The sequence below is a fragment of the Canis lupus genome, chromosome 32 (genome assembly GCF_048164855.1).
Source record: "Canis lupus baileyi chromosome 32, mCanLup2.hap1, whole genome shotgun sequence".
Classification (NCBI taxonomy): domain Eukaryota; kingdom Metazoa; phylum Chordata; class Mammalia; order Carnivora; family Canidae; genus Canis; species Canis lupus.
The window spans coordinates 383,838-405,139 of NC_132869.1; positions in this window are offsets into that span (position 1 = coordinate 383,838).

The following is a 21,302-nucleotide window of genomic DNA, read 5'->3' on the forward strand; positions in this document are numbered from 1 at the left end:
TGTGAGAGCTGAGGACAGGGCAGAACCCTCCCGCATCCTGCCTGACTGTAGACGTACCTGCTAACCTCCTTATGTTAGTGGCTGGGATAGGTTGTGGGAAAAGCATGTGTAAGCATTGGGCCTGAACTCCCGTGTATCTGAGTTGAATACAGCGATTTCCAACATCCTTCTTCAATAGGAGTGTAGCTAGGTTCCAACTCCATGTCCGAGTGGGTAGCAGACATCTGCCTCCCATGCATACACACTTCTGAGAGTTGAGCTCATGGCCTGTAACCCTACATCGTGCCTGCCGCTACCTTTCGCTTCCAAAAGGCCTAGGCTCGCTGCTTGACGCAAGTGTTGGGAGAGGTAACTGGAATCTCCCGGCACACAAGACTAGTGCCTCTAAGCTCAATCCAGCGATTTCCTAGTAATTCCTGGGGTAGATTGGTGCTACATACTAAGTTCCATATGTGAGAAGGTAGCTGAACGCCTTGTCCAAAATCATCTTACTTCTGAGAGTTGAGCTGACCCTCAGTCCCTCACAGTTCCACACTGCCTGCAGAGTGAGTTTCGCACGTCTTCACCAGAGACTTTTGCCAGAGGCTTCTGAGACGCAAGTTAACAATGCAGACCTGGAGGGTATCTCCAGGTGCAGTAGAGTGGTAATCTGGGAACCTCCTGTCTCAGAATACTGCTACCTTCACCCTGCCATAAGAATGCAGCTAGTTGACAGCTGGCTTCAAGGCGTGCTTCCCTGTGAGAGCTAAGGACAGGGCACAACCCTCCCGCATCCTGCTTGACTGTAGAAGGAGCTGCTAACGTCCTCATGTTAGTGGCAGGGAAAGGTTGTGAGAAAAGCATGTGGAATCGTTGTGCCTGAACCCACGTGTATCTGAGTTGAATACAGCGATTTCCAAAGTCCTTCTTCATCAGAGTGTAGCTAGGTGCCCACTCGCATGTCCGAGTGGGTAGCAGACATCTGCCTCCCATGCATACCCACTTCTGAGAGTTGAGCTTATGGCCTGTAACCCTACCTCCTGCCTGCAGCTACCTTTCGCTTCCAAAAGGCCTAGGCTCGCTGCTTCACCGAAGTGTTGGGAGAGGTAACTGGAATCTGCCGGCACACAAGACTAGTGCCTCCAAGCTCCATCCAGCGATTTCCCAGTAATTCCTGGGGTAGACTGGTGCTACATACTAAGTTCCATATGTGAGAAGGTAGCTGAACGCCTTGTCCAAAATCATCTTACTTCTGAGAGTTGAGCTCACCCTCAGTCCCTCACAGTTCCACACTGCCTGCAGAGTGAGTTTCGCACGTCTTCACCAGAGACGTTTGCCAGAGGCTATGAGACGCAAGTTAACAATGCAGACCTGGAGGGTATCTCCAGGTGCAGTAGAGTGGTAATCTGGGAACCTCCTGTCTCAGAATACTGCTACCTTCACCCTGCCATAAGAATGCAGCTAGTTGACAGCTGGCTTCAAGGCGTGCTTCCCTGTGAGAGCTAAGGACAGGGCACAACCCTCCCGCATCCTGCTTGACTGTAGAAGGAGCTGCTAACGTCCTCATGTTAGTGGCAGGGAAAGGTTGTGAGAAAAGCATGTGGAATCGTTGTGCCTGAACCCACGTGTATCTGAGTTGAATACAGCGATTTCCAAAGTCCTTCTTCATCAGAGTGTAGCTAGGTTCCCACTCGCATGTCCGAGTGGGTAGCAGACATCTGCCTCCCATGCATACCCACTTCTGAGATTTGAGCTTATGGCCTGTAACCCTACCTCCTGCCTGCAGCTACCTTTCGCTTCCAAAAGGCCTAGGCTCGCTGCTTCACCGAAGTGTTGGGAGAGGTAACTGGAATCTGCCGGCACACAAGACTAGTGCCTCCAAGCTCAATCCAGCGATTTCCCAGTAATTCCTGGGGTAGACTGGTGCTACATACTAAGTTCCATATGTGAGAAGGTAGCTGAACGCCTTGTCCAAAATCATCTTACTGCTGAGAGTTGAGCTCACCCTCAGTCCCTCACAGTTCCACCCTGCCTGCAGAGTGAGTTTCCCACGTCTTCACCAGAGACTTTTGCCAGAGGCCTCTGAGACGCAAGTTAACAATGCAGACCTGGACGGTATCTCCAGGTGCAGTAGAGTGGTAATCTGGGAACCTCCTTACTCAGAATACTGCTACCTTCACACTGTCATAAGAATGCAGCTAGTTGAGAGCTGGCTTCTAGGCATGCATCCCTGTGAGAGCTGAGGACAGGGCAGAACCCTCCCGCATCCTGCCTGACTGTAGACGTACCTGCTAACCTCCTTATGTTAGTGGCTGGGATATGTTGTGGGAAAAGCATGTGTAAGCATTGGGCCTGAACTCCCGTGTATCTGAGTTGAATACAGCGATTTCCAACATCCTTCTTCAATAGGAGTGTAGCTAGGTTCCAACTCCATGTCCGAGTGGGTAGCAGACATCTGCCTCCCATGCATACACACTTCTGAGAGTTGAGCTCATGGCCTGTAACCCTACATCGTGCCTGCCGCTACCTTTCGCTTCCAAAAGGCCTAGGCTCGCTGCTTGACGCAAGTGTTGGGAGAGGTAACTGGAATCTCCCGGCACACAAGACTAGTGCCTCCAAGCTCAATCAAGCCATTTCCTAGTAATTCCTGGGGTAGATTGGTGCTACATACTAAGTTCCATATGTGAGAAGGTAGCTGAACGCCTTGTCCAAAATCATCTTACTTCTGAGAGTTGAGCTGACCCTCAGTCCCTCACAGTTCCACACTGCCTGCAGAGTGAGTTTCGCACGTCTTCACCAGAGACTTTTGCCAGAGGCTTCTGAGACGCAAGTTAACAATGCAGACCTGGAGGGTATCTCCAGGTGCAGTAGAGTGGTAATCTGGGAACCTCCTGTCTCAGAATACTGCTACCTTCACCCTGCCATAAGAATGCAGCTAGTTGACAGCTGGCTTCAAGGCGTGCTTCCCTGTGAGAGCTAAGGACAGGGCACAACCCTCCCGCATCCTGCTTGACTGTAGAAGGAGCTGCTAACGTCCTCATGTTAGTGGCAGGGAAAGGTTGTGAGAAAAGCATGTGGAATCGTTGTGCCTGAACCCACGTGTATCTGAGTTGAATACAGCGATTTCCAAAGTCCTTCTTCATCAGAGTGTAGCTAGGTGCCCACTCGCATGTCCGAGTGGGTAGCAGACATCTGCCTCCCATGCATACCCACTTCTGAGAGTTGAGCTTATGGCCTGTAACCCTACCTCCTGCCTGCAGCTAGCTTTCGCTTCCAAAAGGCCTAGGCTCGCTGCTTCACCGAAGTGTTGGGAGAGGTAACTGGAATCTGCCGGCACACAAGACTAGTGCCTCCAAGCTCAATCCAGCGATTTCCCAGTAATTCCTGGGGTAGACTGGTGCTACATACTAAGTTCCATATGTGAGAAGGTAGCTGAACGCCTTGTCCAAAATCATCTTACTGCTGAGAGTTGAGCTCACCCTCATTCCCTCACAGTTCCACACTGCCTGCAGAGTGAGTTTCCCACGTCTTCACCAGAGACTTTTGCCAGAGGCCTCTGAGACGCAAGTTAACAATGCAGACCTGGACGGTATCTCCAGGTGCAGTAGAGTGGTAATCTGGGAACCTCCTTACTCAGAATACTGCTACCTTCACACTGTCATAAGAATGCAGCTAGTTGAGAGCTGGCTTCTAGGCATGCTTCCCTGTGAGAGCTGAGGACAGGGCAGAACCCTCCCGCATCCTGCCTGACTGTAGACGTACCTGCTAACCTCCTTATGTTAGTGGCTGGGATAGGTTGTGGGAAAAGCATGTGTAAGCATTGGGCCTGAACTCCCGTGTATCTGAGTTGAATACAGCGATTTCCAACATCCTTCTTCAATAGGAGTGTAGCTAGGTTCCAACTCCATGTCCGAGTGGGTAGCAGACATCTGCCTCCCATGCATACACACTTCTGAGAGTTGAGCTCATGGCCTGTAACCCTACATCGTGCCTGCCGCTACCTTTCGCTTCCAAAAGGCCTAGGCTCGCTGCTTGACGCAAGTGTTGGGAGAGGTAACTGGAATCTCCCGGCACACAAGACTAGTGCCTCCAAGCTCAATCCAGCGATTTCCTAGTAATTCCTGGGGTAGATTGGTGCTACATACTAAGTTCCATATGTGAGAAGGTAGCTGAACGCCTTGTCCAAAATCATCTTACTTCTGAGAGTTGAGCTGACCCTCAGTCCCTCAAAGTTCCACACTGCCTGCAGAGTGAGTTTCGCACGTCTTCACCAGAGACTTTTGCCAGAGGCTTCTGAGACGCAAGTTAACAATGCAGACCTGGAGGGTATCTCCAGGTGCAGTAGAGTGGTAATCTGGGAACCTCCTGTCTCAGAATACTGCTACCTTCACCCTGCCATAAGAATGCAGCTAGTTGACAGCTGGCTTCAAGGCGTGCTTCCCTGTGAGAGCTAAGGACAGGGCACAACCCTCCCGCATCCTGCTTGACTGTAGAAGGAGCTGCTAACGTCCTCATGTTAGTGGCAGGGAAAGGTTGTGAGAAAAGCATGTGGAATCGTTGTGCCTGAACCCACGTGTATCTGAGTTGAATACAGCGATTTCCAAAGTCCTTCTTCATCAGAGTGTAGCTAGGTGCCCACTCGCATGTCCGAGTGGGTAGCAGACATCTGCCTCCCATGCATACCCACTTCTGAGAGTTGAGCTTATGGCCTGTAACCCTACCTCCTGCCTGCAGCTACCTTTCGCTTCCAAAAGGCCTAGGCTCGCTGCTTCACCGAAGTGTTGGGAGAGGTAACTGGAATCTGCCGGCACACAAGACTAGTGCCTCCAAGCTCCATCCAGCGATTTCCCAGTAATTCCTGGGGTAGACTGGTGCTACATACTAAGTTCCATATGTGAGAAGGTAGCTGAACGCCTTGTCCAAAATCATCTTACTTCTGAGAGTTGAGCTCACCCTCAGTCCCTCACAGTTCCACACTGCCTGCAGAGTGAGTTTCGCACGTCTTCACCAGAGACGTTTGCCAGAGGCTATGAGACGCAAGTTAACAATGCAGACCTGGAGGGTATCTCCAGGTGCAGTAGAGTGGTAATCTGGGAACCTCCTGTCTCAGAATACTGCTACCTTCACCCTGCCATAAGAATGCAGCTAGTTGACAGCTGGCTTCAAGGCGTGCTTCCCTGTGAGAGCTAAGGACAGGGCACAACCCTCCCGCATCCTGCTTGACTGTAGAAGGAGCTGCTAACGTCCTCATGTTAGTGGCAGGGAAAGGTTGTGAGAAAAGCATGTGGAATCGTTGTGCCTGAACCCACGTGTATCTGAGTTGAATACAGCGATTTCCAAAGTCCTTCTTCATCAGAGTGTAGCTAGGTTCCCACTCGCATGTCCGAGTGGGTAGCAGACATCTGCCTCCCATGCATACCCACTTCTGAGATTTGAGCTTATGGCCTGTAACCCTACCTCCTGCCTGCAGCTACCTTTCGCTTCCAAAAGGCCTAGGCTCGCTGCTTCACCGAAGTGTTGGGAGAGGTAACTGGAATCTGCCGGCACACAAGACTAGTGCCTCCAAGCTCAATCCAGCGATTTCCCAGTAATTCCTGGGGTAGACTGGTGCTACATACTAAGTTCCATATGTGAGAAGGTAGCTGAACGCCTTGTCCAAAATCATCTTACTGCTGAGAGTTGAGCTCACCCTCAGTCCCTCACAGTTCCACACTGCCTGCAGAGTGAGTTTCCCACGTCTTCACCAGAGACTTTTGCCAGAGGCCTCTGAGACGCAAGTTAACAATGCAGACCTGGACGGTATCTCCAGGTGCAGTAGAGTGGTAATCTGGGAACCTCCTTACTCAGAATACTGCTACCTTCACACTGTCATAAGAATGCAGCTAGTTGAGAGCTGGCTTCTAGGCATGCATCCCTGTGAGAGCTGAGGACAGGGCAGAACCCTCCCGCATCCTGCCTGACTGTAGACGTACCTGCTAACCTCCTTATGTTAGTGGCTGGGATATGTTGTGGGAAAAGCATGTGTAAGCATTGGGCCTGAACTCCCGTGTATCTGAGTTGAATACAGCGATTTCCAACATCCTTCTTCAATAGGAGTGTAGCTAGGTTCCAACTCCATGTCCGAGTGGGTAGCAGACATCTGCCTCCCATGCATACACACTTCTGAGAGTTGAGCTCATGGCCTGTAACCCTACATCGTGCCTGCCGCTACCTTTCGCTTCCAAAAGGCCTAGGCTCGCTGCTTGACGCAAGTGTTGGGAGAGGTAACTGGAATCTCCCGGCACACAAGACTAGTGCCTCCAAGCTCAATCCAGCGATTTCCTAGTAATTCCTGGGGTAGATTGGTGCTACATACTAATTTCCATATGTGAGAAGGTAGCTGAACGCCTTGTCCAAAATCATCTTACTTCTGAGAGTTGAGCTGACCCTCAGTCCCTCACAGTTCCACACTGCCTGCAGAGTGAGTTTCGCACGTCTTCACCAGAGACTTTTGCCAGAGGCTTCTGAGACGCAAGTTAACAATGCAGACCTGGAGGGTATCTCCAGGTGCAGTAGAGTGGTAATCTGGGAACCTCCTGTCTCAGAATACTGCTACCTTCACCCTGCCATAAGAATGCAGCTAGTTGACAGCTGGCTTCAAGGCGTGCTTCCCTGTGAGAGCTAAGGACAGGGCACAACCCTCCCGCATCCTGCTTGACTGTAGAAGGAGCTGCTAACGTCCTCATGTTAGTGGCAGGGAAAGGTTGTGAGAAAAGCATGTGGAATCGTTGTGCCTGAACCCACGTGTATCTGAGTTGAATACAGCGATTTCCAAAGTCCTTCTTCATCAGAGTGTAGCTAGGTGCCCACTCGCATGTCCGAGTGGGTAGCAGACATCTGCCTCCCATGCATACCCACTTCTGAGAGTTGAGCTTATGGCCTGTAACCCTACCTCCTGCCTGCAGCTAGCTTTCGCTTCCAAAAGGCCTAGGCTCGCTGCTTCACCGAAGTGTTGGGAGAGGTAACTGGAATCTGCCGGCACACAAGACTAGTGCCTCCAAGCTCAATCCAGCGATTTCCCAGTAATTCCTGGGGTAGACTGGTGCTACATACTAAGTTCCATATGTGAGAAGGTAGCTGAACGCCTTGTCCAAAATCATCTTACTGCTGAGAGTTGAGCTCACCCTCATTCCCTCACAGTTCCACACTGCCTGCAGAGTGAGTTTCCCACGTCTTCACCAGAGACTTTTGCCAGAGGCCTCTGAGACGCAAGTTAACAATGCAGACCTGGACGGTATCTCCAGGTGCAGTAGAGTGGTAATCTGGGAACCTCCTTACTCAGAATACTGCTACCTTCACACTGTCATAAGAATGCAGCTAGTTGAGAGCTGGCTTCTAGGCATGCTTCCCTGTGAGAGCTGAGGACAGGGCAGAACCCTCCCGCATCCTGCCTGACTGTAGACGTACCTGCTAACCTCCTTATGTTAGTGGCTGGGATAGGTTGTGGGAAAAGCATGTGTAAGCATTGGGCCTGAACTCCCGTGTATCTGAGTTGAATACAGCGATTTCCAACATCCTTCTTCAATAGGAGTGTAGCTAGGTTCCAACTCCATGTCCGAGTGGGTAGCAGACATCTGCCTCCCATGCATACACACTTCTGAGAGTTGAGCTCATGGCCTGTAACCCTACATCGTGCCTGCCGCTACCTTTCGCTTCCAAAAGGCCTAGGCTCGCTGCTTGACGCAAGTGTTGGGAGAGGTAACTGGAATCTCCCGGCACACAAGTCTAGTGCCTCCAAGCTCAATCCAGCGATTTCCTAGTAATTCCTGGGGTAGATTGGTGCTACATACTAAGTTCCATATGTGAGAAGGTAGCTGAACGCCTTGTCCAAAATCATCTTACTTCTGAGAGTTGAGCTGACCCTCAGTCCCTCACAGTTCCACACTGCCTGCAGAGTGAGTTTCGCACGTCTTCACCAGAGACTTTTGCCAGAGGCTTCTGAGACGCAAGTTAACAATGCAGACCTGGAGGGTATCTCCAGGTGCAGTAGAGTGGTAATCTGGGAACCTCCTGTCTCAGAATACTGCTACCTTCACCCTGCCATAAGAATGCAGCTAGTTGACAGCTGGCTTCAAGGCGTGCTTCCCTGTGAGAGCTAAGGACAGGGCACAACCCTCCCGCATCCTGCTTGACTGTAGAAGGAGCTGCTAACGTCCTCATGTTAGTGGCAGGGAAAGGTTGTGAGAAAAGCATGTGGAATCGTTGTGCCTGAACCCACGTGTATCTGAGTTGAATACAGCGATTTCCAAAGTCCTTCTTCATCAGAGTGTAGCTAGGTGCCCACTCGCATGTCCGAGTGGGTAGCAGACATCTGCCTCCCATGCATACCCACTTCTGAGAGTTGAGCTTATGGCCTGTAACCCTACCTCCTGCCTGCAGCTACCTTTCGCTTCCAAAAGGCCTAGGCTCGCTGCTTCACCGAAGTGTTGGGAGAGGTAACTGGAATCTGCCGGCACACAAGACTAGTGCCTCCAAGCTCCATCCAGCGATTTCCCAGTAATTCCTGGGGTAGACTGGTGCTACATACTAAGTTCCATATGTGAGAAGGTAGCTGAACGCCTTGTCCAAAATCATCTTACTTCTGAGAGTTGAGCTCACCCTCAGTCCCTCACAGTTCCACACTGCCTGCAGAGTGAGTTTCGCACGTCTTCACCAGAGACGTTTGCCAGAGGCTATGAGACGCAAGTTAACAATGCAGACCTGGAGGGTATCTCCAGGTGCAGTAGAGTGGTAATCTGGGAACCTCCTGTCTCAGAATACTGCTACCTTCACCCTGCCATAAGAATGCAGCTAGTTGACAGCTGGCTTCAAGGCGTGCTTCCCTGTGAGAGCTAAGGACAGGGCACAACCCTCCCGCATCCTGCTTGACTGTAGAAGGAGCTGCTAACGTCCTCATGTTAGTGGCAGGGAAAGGTTGTGAGAAAAGCATGTGGAATCGTTGTGCCTGAACCCACGTGTATCTGAGTTGAATACAGCGATTTCCAAAGTCCTTCTTCATCAGAGTGTAGCTAGGTTCCCACTCGCATGTCCGAGTGGGTAGCAGACATCTGCCTCCCATGCATACCCACTTCTGAGAGTTGAGCTTATGGCCTGTAACCCTACCTCCTGCCTGCAGCTACCTTTCGCTTCCAAAAGGCCTAGGCTCGCTGCTTCACCGAAGTGTTGGGAGAGGTAACTGGAATCTGCCGGCACACAAGACTAGTGCCTCCAAGCTCAATCCAGCGATTTCCCAGTAATTCCTGGGGTAGACTGGTGCTACATACTAAGTTCCATATGTGAGAAGGTAGCTGAACGCCTTGTCCAAAATCATCTTACTGCTGAGAGTTGAGCTCACCCTCAGTCCCTCACAGTTCCACACTGCCTGCAGAGTGAGTTTCCCACGTCTTCACCAGAGACTTTTGCCAGAGGCCTCTGAGACGCAAGTTAACAATGCAGACCTGGACGGTATCTCCAGGTGCAGTAGAGTGGTAATCTGGGAACCTCCTTACTCAGAATACTGCTACCTTCACACTGTCATAAGAATGCAGCTAGTTGAGAGCTGGCTTCTAGGCATGCATCCCTGTGAGAGCTGAGGACAGGGCAGAACCCTCCCGCATCCTGCCTGACTGTAGACGTACCTGCTAACCTCCTTATGTTAGTGGCTGGGATATGTTGTGGGAAAAGCATGTGTAAGCATTGGGCCTGAACTCCCGTGTATCTGAGTTGAATACAGCGATTTCCAACATCCTTCTTCAATAGGAGTGTAGCTAGGTTCCAACTCCATGTCCGAGTGGGTAGCAGACATCTGCCTCCCATGCATACACACTTCTGAGAGTTGAGCTCATGGCCTGTAACCCTACATCGTGCCTGCCGCTACCTTTCGCTTCCAAAAGGCCTAGGCTCGCTGCTTGACGCAAGTGTTGGGAGAGGTAACTGGAATCTCCCGGCACACAAGACTAGTGCCTCCAAGCTCAATCCAGCGATTTCCTAGTAATTCCTGGGGTAGATTGGTGCTACATACTAATTTCCATATGTGAGAAGGTAGCTGAACGCCTTGTCCAAAATCATCTTACTTCTGAGAGTTGAGCTGACCCTCAGTCCCTCACAGTTCCACACTGCCTGCAGAGTGAGTTTCGCACGTCTTCACCAGAGACTTTTGCCAGAGGCTTCTGAGACGCAAGTTAACAATGCAGACCTGGAGGGTATCTCCAGGTGCAGTAGAGTGGTAATCTGGGAACCTCCTGTCTCAGAATACTGCTACCTTCACCCTGCCATAAGAATGCAGCTAGTTGACAGCTGGCTTCAAGGCGTGCTTCCCTGTGAGAGCTAAGGACAGGGCACAACCCTCCCGCATCCTGCTTGACTGTAGAAGGAGCTGCTAACGTCCTCATGTTAGTGGCAGGGAAAGGTTGTGAGAAAAGCATGTGGAATCGTTGTGCCTGAACCCACGTGTATCTGAGTTGAATACAGCGATTTCCAAAGTCCTTCTTCATCAGAGTGTAGCTAGGTGCCCACTCGCATGTCCGAGTGGGTAGCAGACATCTGCCTCCCATGCATACCCACTTCTGAGAGTTGAGCTTATGGCCTGTAACCCTACCTCCTGCCTGCAGCTAGCTTTCGCTTCCAAAAGGCCTAGGCTCGCTGCTTCACCGAAGTGTTGGGAGAGGTAACTGGAATCTGCCGGCACACAAGACTAGTGCCTCCAAGCTCAATCCAGCGATTTCCCAGTAATTCCTGGGGTAGACTGGTGCTACATACTAAGTTCCATATGTGAGAAGGTAGCTGAACGCCTTGTCCAAAATCATCTTACTGCTGAGAGTTGAGCTCACCCTCATTCCCTCACAGTTCCACACTGCCTGCAGAGTGAGTTTCCCACGTCTTCACCAGAGACTTTTGCCAGAGGCCTCTGAGACGCAAGTTAACAATGCAGACCTGGACGGTATCTCCAGGTGCAGTAGAGTGGTAATCTGGGAACCTCCTTACTCAGAATACTGCTACCTTCACACTGTCATAAGAATGCAGCTAGTTGAGAGCTGGCTTCTAGGCATGCTTCCCTGTGAGAGCTGAGGACAGGGCAGAACCCTCCCGCATCCTGCCTGACTGTAGACGTACCTGCTAACCTCCTTATGTTAGTGGCTGGGATAGGTTGTGGGAAAAGCATGTGTAAGCATTGGGCCTGAACTCCCGTGTATCTGAGTTGAATACAGCGATTTCCAACATCCTTCTTCAATAGGAGTGTAGCTAGGTTCCAACTCCATGTCCGAGTGGGTAGCAGACATCTGCCTCCCATGCATACACACTTCTGAGAGTTGAGCTCATGGCCTGTAACCCTACATCGTGCCTGCCGCTACCTTTCGCTTCCAAAAGGCCTAGGCTCGCTGCTTGACGCAAGTGTTGGGAGAGGTAACTGGAATCTCCCGGCACACAAGTCTAGTGCCTCCAAGCTCAATCCAGCGATTTCCTAGTAATTCCTGGGGTAGATTGGTGCTACATACTAAGTTCCATATGTGAGAAGGTAGCTGAACGCCTTGTCCAAAATCATCTTACTTCTGAGAGTTGAGCTGACCCTCAGTCCCTCACAGTTCCACACTGCCTGCAGAGTGAGTTTCGCACGTCTTCACCAGAGACTTTTGCCAGAGGCTTCTGAGACGCAAGTTAACAATGCAGACCTGGAGGGTATCTCCAGGTGCAGTAGAGTGGTAATCTGGGAACCTCCTGTCTCAGAATACTGCTACCTTCACCCTGCCATAAGAATGCAGCTAGTTGACAGCTGGCTTCAAGGCGTGCTTCCCTGTGAGAGCTAAGGACAGGGCACAACCCTCCCGCATCCTGCTTGACTGTAGAAGGAGCTGCTAACGTCCTCATGTTAGTGGCAGGGAAAGGTTGTGAGAAAAGCATGTGGAATCGTTGTGCCTGAACCCACGTGTATCTGAGTTGAATACAGCGATTTCCAAAGTCCTTCTTCATCAGAGTGTAGCTAGGTGCCCACTCGCATGTCCGAGTGGGTAGCAGACATCTGCCTCCCATGCATACCCACTTCTGAGAGTTGAGCTTATGGCCTGTAACCCTACCTCCTGCCTGCAGCTACCTTTCGCTTCCAAAAGGCCTAGGCTCGCTGCTTCACCGAAGTGTTGGGAGAGGTAACTGGAATCTGCCGGCACACAAGACTAGTGCCTCCAAGCTCCATCCAGCGATTTCCCAGTAATTCCTGGGGTAGACTGGTGCTACATACTAAGTTCCATATGTGAGAAGGTAGCTGAACGCCTTGTCCAAAATCATCTTACTTCTGAGAGTTGAGCTCACCCTCAGTCCCTCACAGTTCCACACTGCCTGCAGAGTGAGTTTCGCACGTCTTCACCAGAGACGTTTGCCAGAGGCTATGAGACGCAAGTTAACAATGCAGACCTGGAGGGTATCTCCAGGTGCAGTAGAGTGGTAATCTGGGAACCTCCTGTCTCAGAATACTGCTACCTTCACCCTGCCATAAGAATGCAGCTAGTTGACAGCTGGCTTCAAGGCGTGCTTCCCTGTGAGAGCTAAGGACAGGGCACAACCCTCCCGCATCCTGCTTGACTGTAGAAGGAGCTGCTAACGTCCTCATGTTAGTGGCAGGGAAAGGTTGTGAGAAAAGCATGTGGAATCGTTGTGCCTGAACCCACGTGTATCTGAGGTGAATACAGCGATTTCCAAAGTCCTTCTTCATCAGAGTGTAGCTAGGTTCCCACTCGCATGTCCGAGTGGGTAGCAGACATCTGCCTCCCATGCATACCCACTTCTGAGATTTGAGCTTATGGCCTGTAACCCTACCTCCTGCCTGCAGCTACCTTTCGCTTCCAAAAGGCCTAGGCTCGCTGCTTCACCGAAGTGTTGGGAGAGGTAACTGGAATCTGCCGGCACACAAGACTAGTGCCTCCAAGCTCAATCCAGCGATTTCCCAGTAATTCCTGGGGTAGACTGGTGCTACATACTAAGTTCCATATGTGAGAAGGTAGCTGAACGCCTTGTCCAAAATCATCTTACTGCTGAGAGTTGAGCTCACCCTCATTCCCTCACAGTTCCACACTGCCTGCAGAGTGAGTTTCCCACGTCTTCACCAGAGACTTTTGCCAGAGGCCTCTGAGACGCAAGTTAACAATGCAGACCTGGACGGTATCTCCAGGTGCAGTAGAGTGGTAATCTGGGAACCTCCTTACTCAGAATACTGCTACCTTCACACTGTCATAAGAATGCAGCTAGTTGAGAGCTGGCTTCTAGGCATGCATCCCTGTGAGAGCTGAGGACAGGGCAGAACCCTCCCGCATCCTGCCTGACTGTAGACGTACCTGCTAACCTCCTTATGTTAGTGGCTGGGATATGTTGTGGGAAAAGCATGTGTAAGCATTGGGCCTGAACTCCCGTGTATCTGAGTTGAATACAGCGATTTCCAACATCCTTCTTCAATAGGAGTGTAGCTAGTTTCCAACTCCATGTCCGAGTGGGTAGCAGACATCTGCCTCCCATGCATACACACTTCTGAGAGTTGAGCTCATGGCCTGTAACCCTACATCGTGCCTGCCGCTACCTTTCGCTTCCAAAAGGCCTAGGCTCGCTGCTTGACGCAAGTGTTGGGAGAGGTAACTGGAATCTCCCGGCACACAAGACTAGTGCCTCCAAGCTCAATCCAGCGATTTCCTAGTAATTCCTGGGGTAGATTGGTGCTACATACTAAGTTCCATATGTGAGAAGGTAGCTGAACGCCTTGTCCAAAATCATCTTACTTCTGAGAGTTGAGCTGACCCTCAGTCCCTCACAGTTCCACACTGCCTGCAGAGTGAGTTTCGCACGTCTTCACCAGAGACTTTTGCCAGAGGCTTCTGAGACGCAAGTTAACAATGCAGACCTGGAGGGTATCTCCAGGTGCAGTAGAGTGGTAATCTGGGAACCTCCTGTCTCAGAATACTGCTACCTTCACCCTGCCATAAGAATGCAGCTAGTTGACAGCTGGCTTCAAGGCGTGCTTCCCTGTGAGAGCTAAGGACAGGGCACAACCCTCCCGCATCCTGCTTGACTGTAGAAGGAGCTGCTAACGTCCTCATGTTAGTGGCAGGGAAAGGTTGTGAGAAAAGCATGTGGAATCGTTGTGCCTGAACCCACGTGTATCTGAGTTGAATACAGCGATTTCCAAAGTCCTTCTTCATCAGAGTGTAGCTAGGTGCCCACTCGCATGTCCGAGTGGGTAGCAGACATCTGCCTCCCATGCATACCCACTTCTGAGAGTTGAGCTTATGGCCTGTAACCCTACCTCCTGCCTGCAGCTAGCTTTCGCTTCCAAAAGGCCTAGGCTCGCTGCTTCACCGAAGTGTTGGGAGAGGTAACTGGAATCTGCCGGCACACAAGACTAGTGCCTCCAAGCTCAATCCAGCGATTTCCCAGTAATTCCTGGGGTAGACTGGTGCTACATACTAAGTTCCATATGTGAGAAGGTAGCTGAACGCCTTGTCCAAAATCATCTTACTGCTGAGAGTTGAGCTCACCCTCATTCCCTCACAGTTCCACACTGCCTGCAGAGTGAGTTTCCCACGTCTTCACCAGAGACTTTTGCCAGAGGCCTCTGAGACGCAAGTTAACAATGCAGACCTGGACGGTATCTCCAGGTGCAGTAGAGTGGTAATCTGGGAACCTCCTTACTCAGAATACTGCTACCTTCACACTGTCATAAGAATGCAGCTAGTTGAGAGCTGGCTTCTAGGCATGCTTCCCTGTGAGAGCTGAGGACAGGGCAGAACCCTCCCGCATCCTGCCTGACTGTAGACGTACCTGCTAACCTCCTTATGTTAGTGGCTGGGATAGGTTGTGGGAAAAGCATGTGTAAGCATTGGGCCTGAACTCCCGTGTATCTGAGTTGAATACAGCGATTTCCAACATCCTTCTTCAATAGGAGTGTAGCTAGGTTCCAACTCCATGTCCGAGTGGGTAGCAGACATCTGCCTCCCATGCATACACACTTCTGAGAGTTGAGCTCATGGCCTGTAACCCTACATCGTGCCTGCCGCTACCTTTCGCTTCCAAAAGGCCTAGGCTCGCTGCTTGACGCAAGTGTTGGGAGAGGTAACTGGAATCTCCCGGCACACAAGACTAGTGCCTCCAAGCTCAATCAAGCCATTTCCTAGTAATTCCTGGGGTAGATTGGTGCTACATACTAAGTTCCATATGTGAGAAGGTAGCTGAACGCCTTGTCCAAAATCATCTTACTTCTGAGAGTTGAGCTGACCCTCAGTCCCTCACAGTTCCACACTGCCTGCAGAGTGAGTTTCGCACGTCTTCACCAGAGACTTTTGCCAGAGGCTTCTGAGACGCAAGTTAACAATGCAGACCTGGAGGGTATCTCCAGGTGCAGTAGAGTGGTAATCTGGGAACCTCCTGTCTCAGAATACTGCTACCTTCACCCTGCCATAAGAATGCAGCTAGTTGACAGCTGGCTTCAAGGCGTGCTTCCCTGTGAGAGCTAAGGACAGGGCACAACCCTCCCGCATCCTGCTTGACTGTAGAAGGAGCTGCTAACGTTCTCATGTTAGCGGCAGGGAAAGGTTGTGAGAAAAGCATGTGGAATCGTTGTGCCTGAACCCACGTGTATCTGAGTTGAATACAGCGATTTCCAAAGTCCTTCTTCATCAGAGTGTAGCTAGGTGCCCACTCGCATGTCCGAGTGGGTAGCAGACATCTGCCTCCCATGCATACCCACTTCTGAGAGTTGAGCTTATGGCCTGTAACCCTACCTCCTGCCTGCAGCTACCTTTCGCTTCCAAAAGGCCTAGGCTCGCTGCTTCACCGAAGTGTTGGGAGAGGTAACTGGAATCTGCCGGCACACAAGACTAGTGCCTCCAAGCTCAATCAAGCGATTTCCTAGTAATTCCTGGGGTAGACTGGTGCTACATACTAAGTTCCATACGTGAGTAGGTAGTTGAACGCCTTGTCCAAAAACATCTTACTTCTGAGAGTTGAGCTCATCCTCAGTCCCTCACAGTTCCACACTGCTTGCAGAGTGAGTTTCGCACGTCTTCACCAGAGATGTTTGCCAGAGGCTTCTGAGACGCAAGTTAACAATGCAGACCTGGAGGGTATCTCCAGGTGCAGTAGAGTGGTAATCTGGGAACCTCCTGTCTCAGAATACTGCTACCTTCATCCTGCCATAAGAATGCAGCTAGTTGACAGCTGGCTTCAAGGCATGCTTCCCTGTGAGAGCTAAGGACAGGGCACAACCCTCCCGCATCCTGCTTGACTGTAGAAGGAGCTGCTAACGTTGTCATGTTAGCGGCAGGGAAAGGTTGTGAGAAAAGCATGTGGAATCGTTGTGCCTGAACCCACGTGTATCTGAGTTGAATACAGCGATTTCCAAAGTCCTTCTTCATCAGAGTGTAGCTAGGTTCCAACTCCCATGTCCGAGTGGGTAGCAGACATCTGCCTCCCATGCATACACACTTCTGAGAGTTGAGCTCATGGCCTGTAACCCTACGTCGTGCCTGCCGCTACCTTTCGCTTCCAAAAGGCCTAGGCTTGACTGTAGAAGGAGCTGCTAACGTCCTCATGTTAGTGGCAGGGAAAGGTTGTGAGAAAAGCATGTGGAATCGTTGTGCCTGAACCCACGTGTATCTGAGTTGAATACAGCGATTTCCAAAGTCCTTCATCATCAGAGTATAGCTAGGTTGCCACTCGCATGTACGAGTGGGTAGCAGACATCTGCCTCCCATGCATACCCACTTCTGAGAGTTGAGCTTATGGCCTGTAACCCTACCTCCTGCCTGCAGCTACCTTTCGCTTCCAAAAGGCCTAGGCTCGCTGCTTCACCGAAGTGTTGGGAGAGGTAACTGGAATCTGCCGGCACACAAGACTAGTGCCTCCAAGCTCAATCCAGCGATTTCCCAGTAATTCCTGGGGTAGACTGGTGCTACATACTAAGTTCCATATGTGAGAAGGTAGCTGAACGCCTTGTCCAAAATCATCTTACTGCTGAGAGTTGATCTCACCCTCAGTCCCTCACAGTTCCACACTGCCTGCAGAGTGAGTTTCGCACGTCTTCACCAGAGACGTTTGCCAGAGGCTATGAGACGCAAGTTAACAATGGAGACCTGGAGGGTATCTCCAGGTGCAGTAGAGTGGTAATCTGGGAACCTCCTGTCTCAGAATACTGCTACCTTCACCCTGCCATAAGAATGCAGCTAGTTGACAGCTGGCTTCAAGACATGCTTCCCTGTGAGAGCTAAGGACAGGGCACAACCCTCCCGCATCCTGCTTGACTGTAGAAGGAGCTGCTAACGTCCTCATGTTAGTGGCAGGGAAAGGTTGTGAGAAAAGCATGTGGAATCGTTGTGCCTGAACCCACGTGTATCTGAGTTGAATACAGCGATTTCCAAAGTCCTTCTTCATCAGAGTGTAGCTAGGTTCCCACTCGCATGTCCGAGTGGGTAGCAGACATCTGCCTCCCATGCATACCCACTTCTGAGAGTTGAGCTTATGGCCTGTAACCCTACCTCCTGCCTGCAGCTACCTTTCGCTTCCAAAAGGCCTAGGCTCGCTGCTTCACCGAAGTGTTGGGAGAGGTAACTGGAATCTGCCGGCACACAAGACTAGTGCCTCCAAGCTCAATCCAGCGATTTCCCAGTAATTCCTGGGGTAGACTGGTGCTACATACTAAGTTCCATATGTGAGAAGGTAGCTGAACGCCTTGTCCAAAATCATCTTACTTCTGAGAGTTGATCTCACCCTCAGTCCCTCACAGTTCCACACTGCCTGCAGAGTGAGTTTCGCACGTCTTCACCAGAGACGTTTGCCAGAGGCTATGAGACGCAAGTTAACAATGGAGACCTGGAGGGTATCTCCAGGTGCAGTAGAGTGGTAATCTGGGAACCTCCTGTCTCAGAATACTGCTACCTTCACCCTGCCATAAGAATGCAGCTAGTTGACAGCTGGCTTCAAGACATGCTTCCCTGTGAGAGCTAAGGACAGGGCACAACCCTCCCGCATCCTGCTTGACTGTAGAAGGAGCTGCTAACGTCCTCATGTTAGTGGCAGGGAAAGGTTGTGAGAAAAGCATGTGGAATCGTTGTGCCTGAACCCACGTGTATCTGAGTTGAATACAGCGATTTCCAAAGTCCTTCTTCATCAGAGTGTAGCTAGGTTCCCACTCGCATGTACGAGTGGGTAGCAGACATCTGCCTCCCATGCATACCCACTTCTGAGAGTTGAGCTTATGGCCTGTAACCCTACCTCCTGCCTGCAGCTACCTTTCGCTTCCAAAAGGCCTAGGCTCGCTGCTTCACCGAAGTGTTGGGAGAGGTAACTGGAATCTCCCGGCACACAAGACTAGTGCCTCCAAGCTCAATCCAGCGATTTCCCAGTAATTCCTGGGTTAGACTGGTGTTACATACTAAGTTCCATATGTGAGAAGGTAGCTGAACGCTTTGTCCAAAATCATCTTACTTCTGAGAGTTGAGCTCATCCTCAGTCCCTCACAGTTCCACACTGCCTGCAGATTGAGTTTCGCACGTCTTCACCAGAGACGTTTGCCAGAGGCTATGAGACGCAAGATAACAATGCAGACCTGGACGGTATCTCCAGGTGCAGTAGAGTGGTAATCTGGGAAACTCCTGTCTCAGAATACAGCTACCTTCACCCTGCAATAAGAATGCAGCTAGTTGACAGCTGGCTTCTAGGCATGCTTCCCTGTGAGAGCTAAGGACAGGGCACAACCCTCCCGCATCCTGCTTGACTGTAGAAGGAGCTGCTAACGTCCTCATGTTAGTGGCTGGGATAGGTTGTGGGAAAAGCATGTGGAATCGTTGTGCCTGAACCCACGTGTATCTGAGTTGAATACAGCGATTTCCAAAGTCCTTCTTCAATAGGAGTGTAGCTAGGTTCCCACTCGCATGTCCGAGTGGGTAGCAGACATCTGCCTCCCATGCATACCCACTTCTGAGAGTTGAGCTTATGGCCTGTAACCCTACATCCTGCCTGCCGATACCTTTCGCTTCCAAAAGGCCTAGGCTCGCTGCTTGGCGCAAGTGTTGGGAGAGGTAACTGGAATCTGCCGGCACACAAGACTAGTGCCTCCAAGCTCAATCCAGCGATTTCCCAGTAATTCCTGGGGTAGACTGGTGCTACATACTAAGTTCCATATGTGAGAAGGTAGCTGAACGCCTTGTCCAAAATCATCTTACTTCTGAGAGTTGAGCTCACCCTCAGTCCCTCACAGTTCCACACTGCCTGCAGAGTGAGTTTCGCACGTCTTCACCAGAGACGTTTGCCAGAGGCTATGAGACGCAAGTTAACAATGCAGACCTGGAGGGTATCTCCAGGTGCAGTAGAGTGGTAATCTGGGAACCTCCTTACTCAGAATACTGCTACCTTCACACTCTCATAAGAATGCAGCTAGTTGACAGCTGGCTTCAAGGCATGCTTCCCTGTGAGAGCTAAGTACAGGGCACAACCCTCCCGCATCCTGTTTGACTGTAGAAGGAGCTGCTAACGTCCTCATGTTAGTGGCACGGAAAGGTTGTGAGAAAAGCATGTGGAATCGTTGTGCCTGAACCCACGTGTATCTGAGTTGAATACAGCGATTTCCAAAGTCCTTCTTCATCAGAGTGTAGCTAGGTTCCCACTCGCATGTCCGAGTGGGTAGCAGACATCTGCCTCCCATGCATACCCACTTCTGAGAGTTGAGCTTATGGCCTGTAACCCTACCTCCTGCCTGCAGCTACCTTTCGCTTCCAAAAGGCCTAGGCTCGCTGCTTCACCGAAGTGTTGGGAGAGGTAACTGGAATCTGCCGGCACACAAGACTAGTGCCTCCAAGCTCAATCCAGCGATTTCCCAGTAATTCCTGGGTTAGACTGGTGCTACATACTAAGTTCCATATGTGAGAAGGTAGCTGAACGCCTTGTCCAAAATCATCTTACTTCTGAGAGTTGAGCTCATCCTCAGTCCCTCACAGTTCCACACTGCCTGCAGAGTGAGTTTCGCACGTCTTCACCAGAGACGTTTGCCAGAGGCTATGAGATGCAAGATAACAATGCAGACCTGGACGGTATCTCCAGGTGCAGTAGAGTGGTAATCTGGGAAACTCCTGTCTCAGAATACAGCTACCTTCACCCTGCACTAAGAATGCAGCTAGTTTGCAGCTGGCTTCTAGGCATGCTTCCCTTTGAGAGCTAAGGACAGGGCACAACCCTCCCGCATCCTGCTTGACTGTAGAAGGAGCTGCTAACGTCCTCATGTTAGTGGCTGGGATAGGTTGTGGGAAAAGCATGTGGAATCGTTGTGCCTGAACCCACGTGTATCTGAGTTGAATACAGCGATTTCCAAAGTCCTTCTTCAATAGGAGTGTAGCTAGGTTCCAACTCCCATGTCCGAGTGGGTAGCAGACATCTTCCTCCGATGCATACCCACTTCTGAGAGTTGAGCTTATGGCCTGTAACCCTACATCCTGCCTGCCGCTACATTTCGCTTCCAAAAGGCCTAGGCTCGCTGCTTGACGCAAGTGTTGGGAGAGGTAACTGGAATCTGCCGGCACACAAGACTAGTGCCTCCAAGCTCAATCAAGCGATTTCCTAGTAATTCCTGGGGTAGACTGGTGCTACATACTAAGTTCCATACGTGAGTAGGTAGTTGAACGCCTTGTCCAAAAACATCTTACTTCTGAGAGTTGAGCTCACCCTCAGTCCCTCACAGTTCCACACTGCCTGCAGAGTGAGTTTCGCACGTCTTCACCAGAGATGTTTGCCAGAGGCTATGAGACGCAAGTTAACAATGCAGACCTGGAGGGTATCTCCAGGTGCAGTAGAGTGGTAATCTGGGAACCTCCTGTCTCAGAATACTGCTACCTTCACCCTGCCATAAGAATGCAGCTAGTTGACAGCTGGCTTCAAGGCATGCTTCCCTGTGAGAGCTAAGGACAGGGCACAACCCTCCCGCATCCTGCTTGACTGTAGAAGGAGCTGCTAACGTTCTCATGTTAGCGGCAGGGAAAGGTTGTGAGAAAAGCATGTGGAATCGTTGTGCCTGAACCCACGTGTATCTGAGTTGAATACAGCGATTTCCAAAGTCCTTTTTCATCAGAGTGTAGTAGGTTCCCACTCGCATGTACGAGTGGGTAGCAGACATCTGCCTCCCATGCATACACACTTCTGAGAGTTGAGCTTATGGCCTGTACCTCCCACATGCTGACTGCAGCTACACTTCGCTCCTATCAGGCCTAGCCTCGATGCGTGACAGAAGGGTTGTGAGAGGTTAGTGGAAGGTGCTGGCCCACACGACTAGTGTCTCATATCCCAAT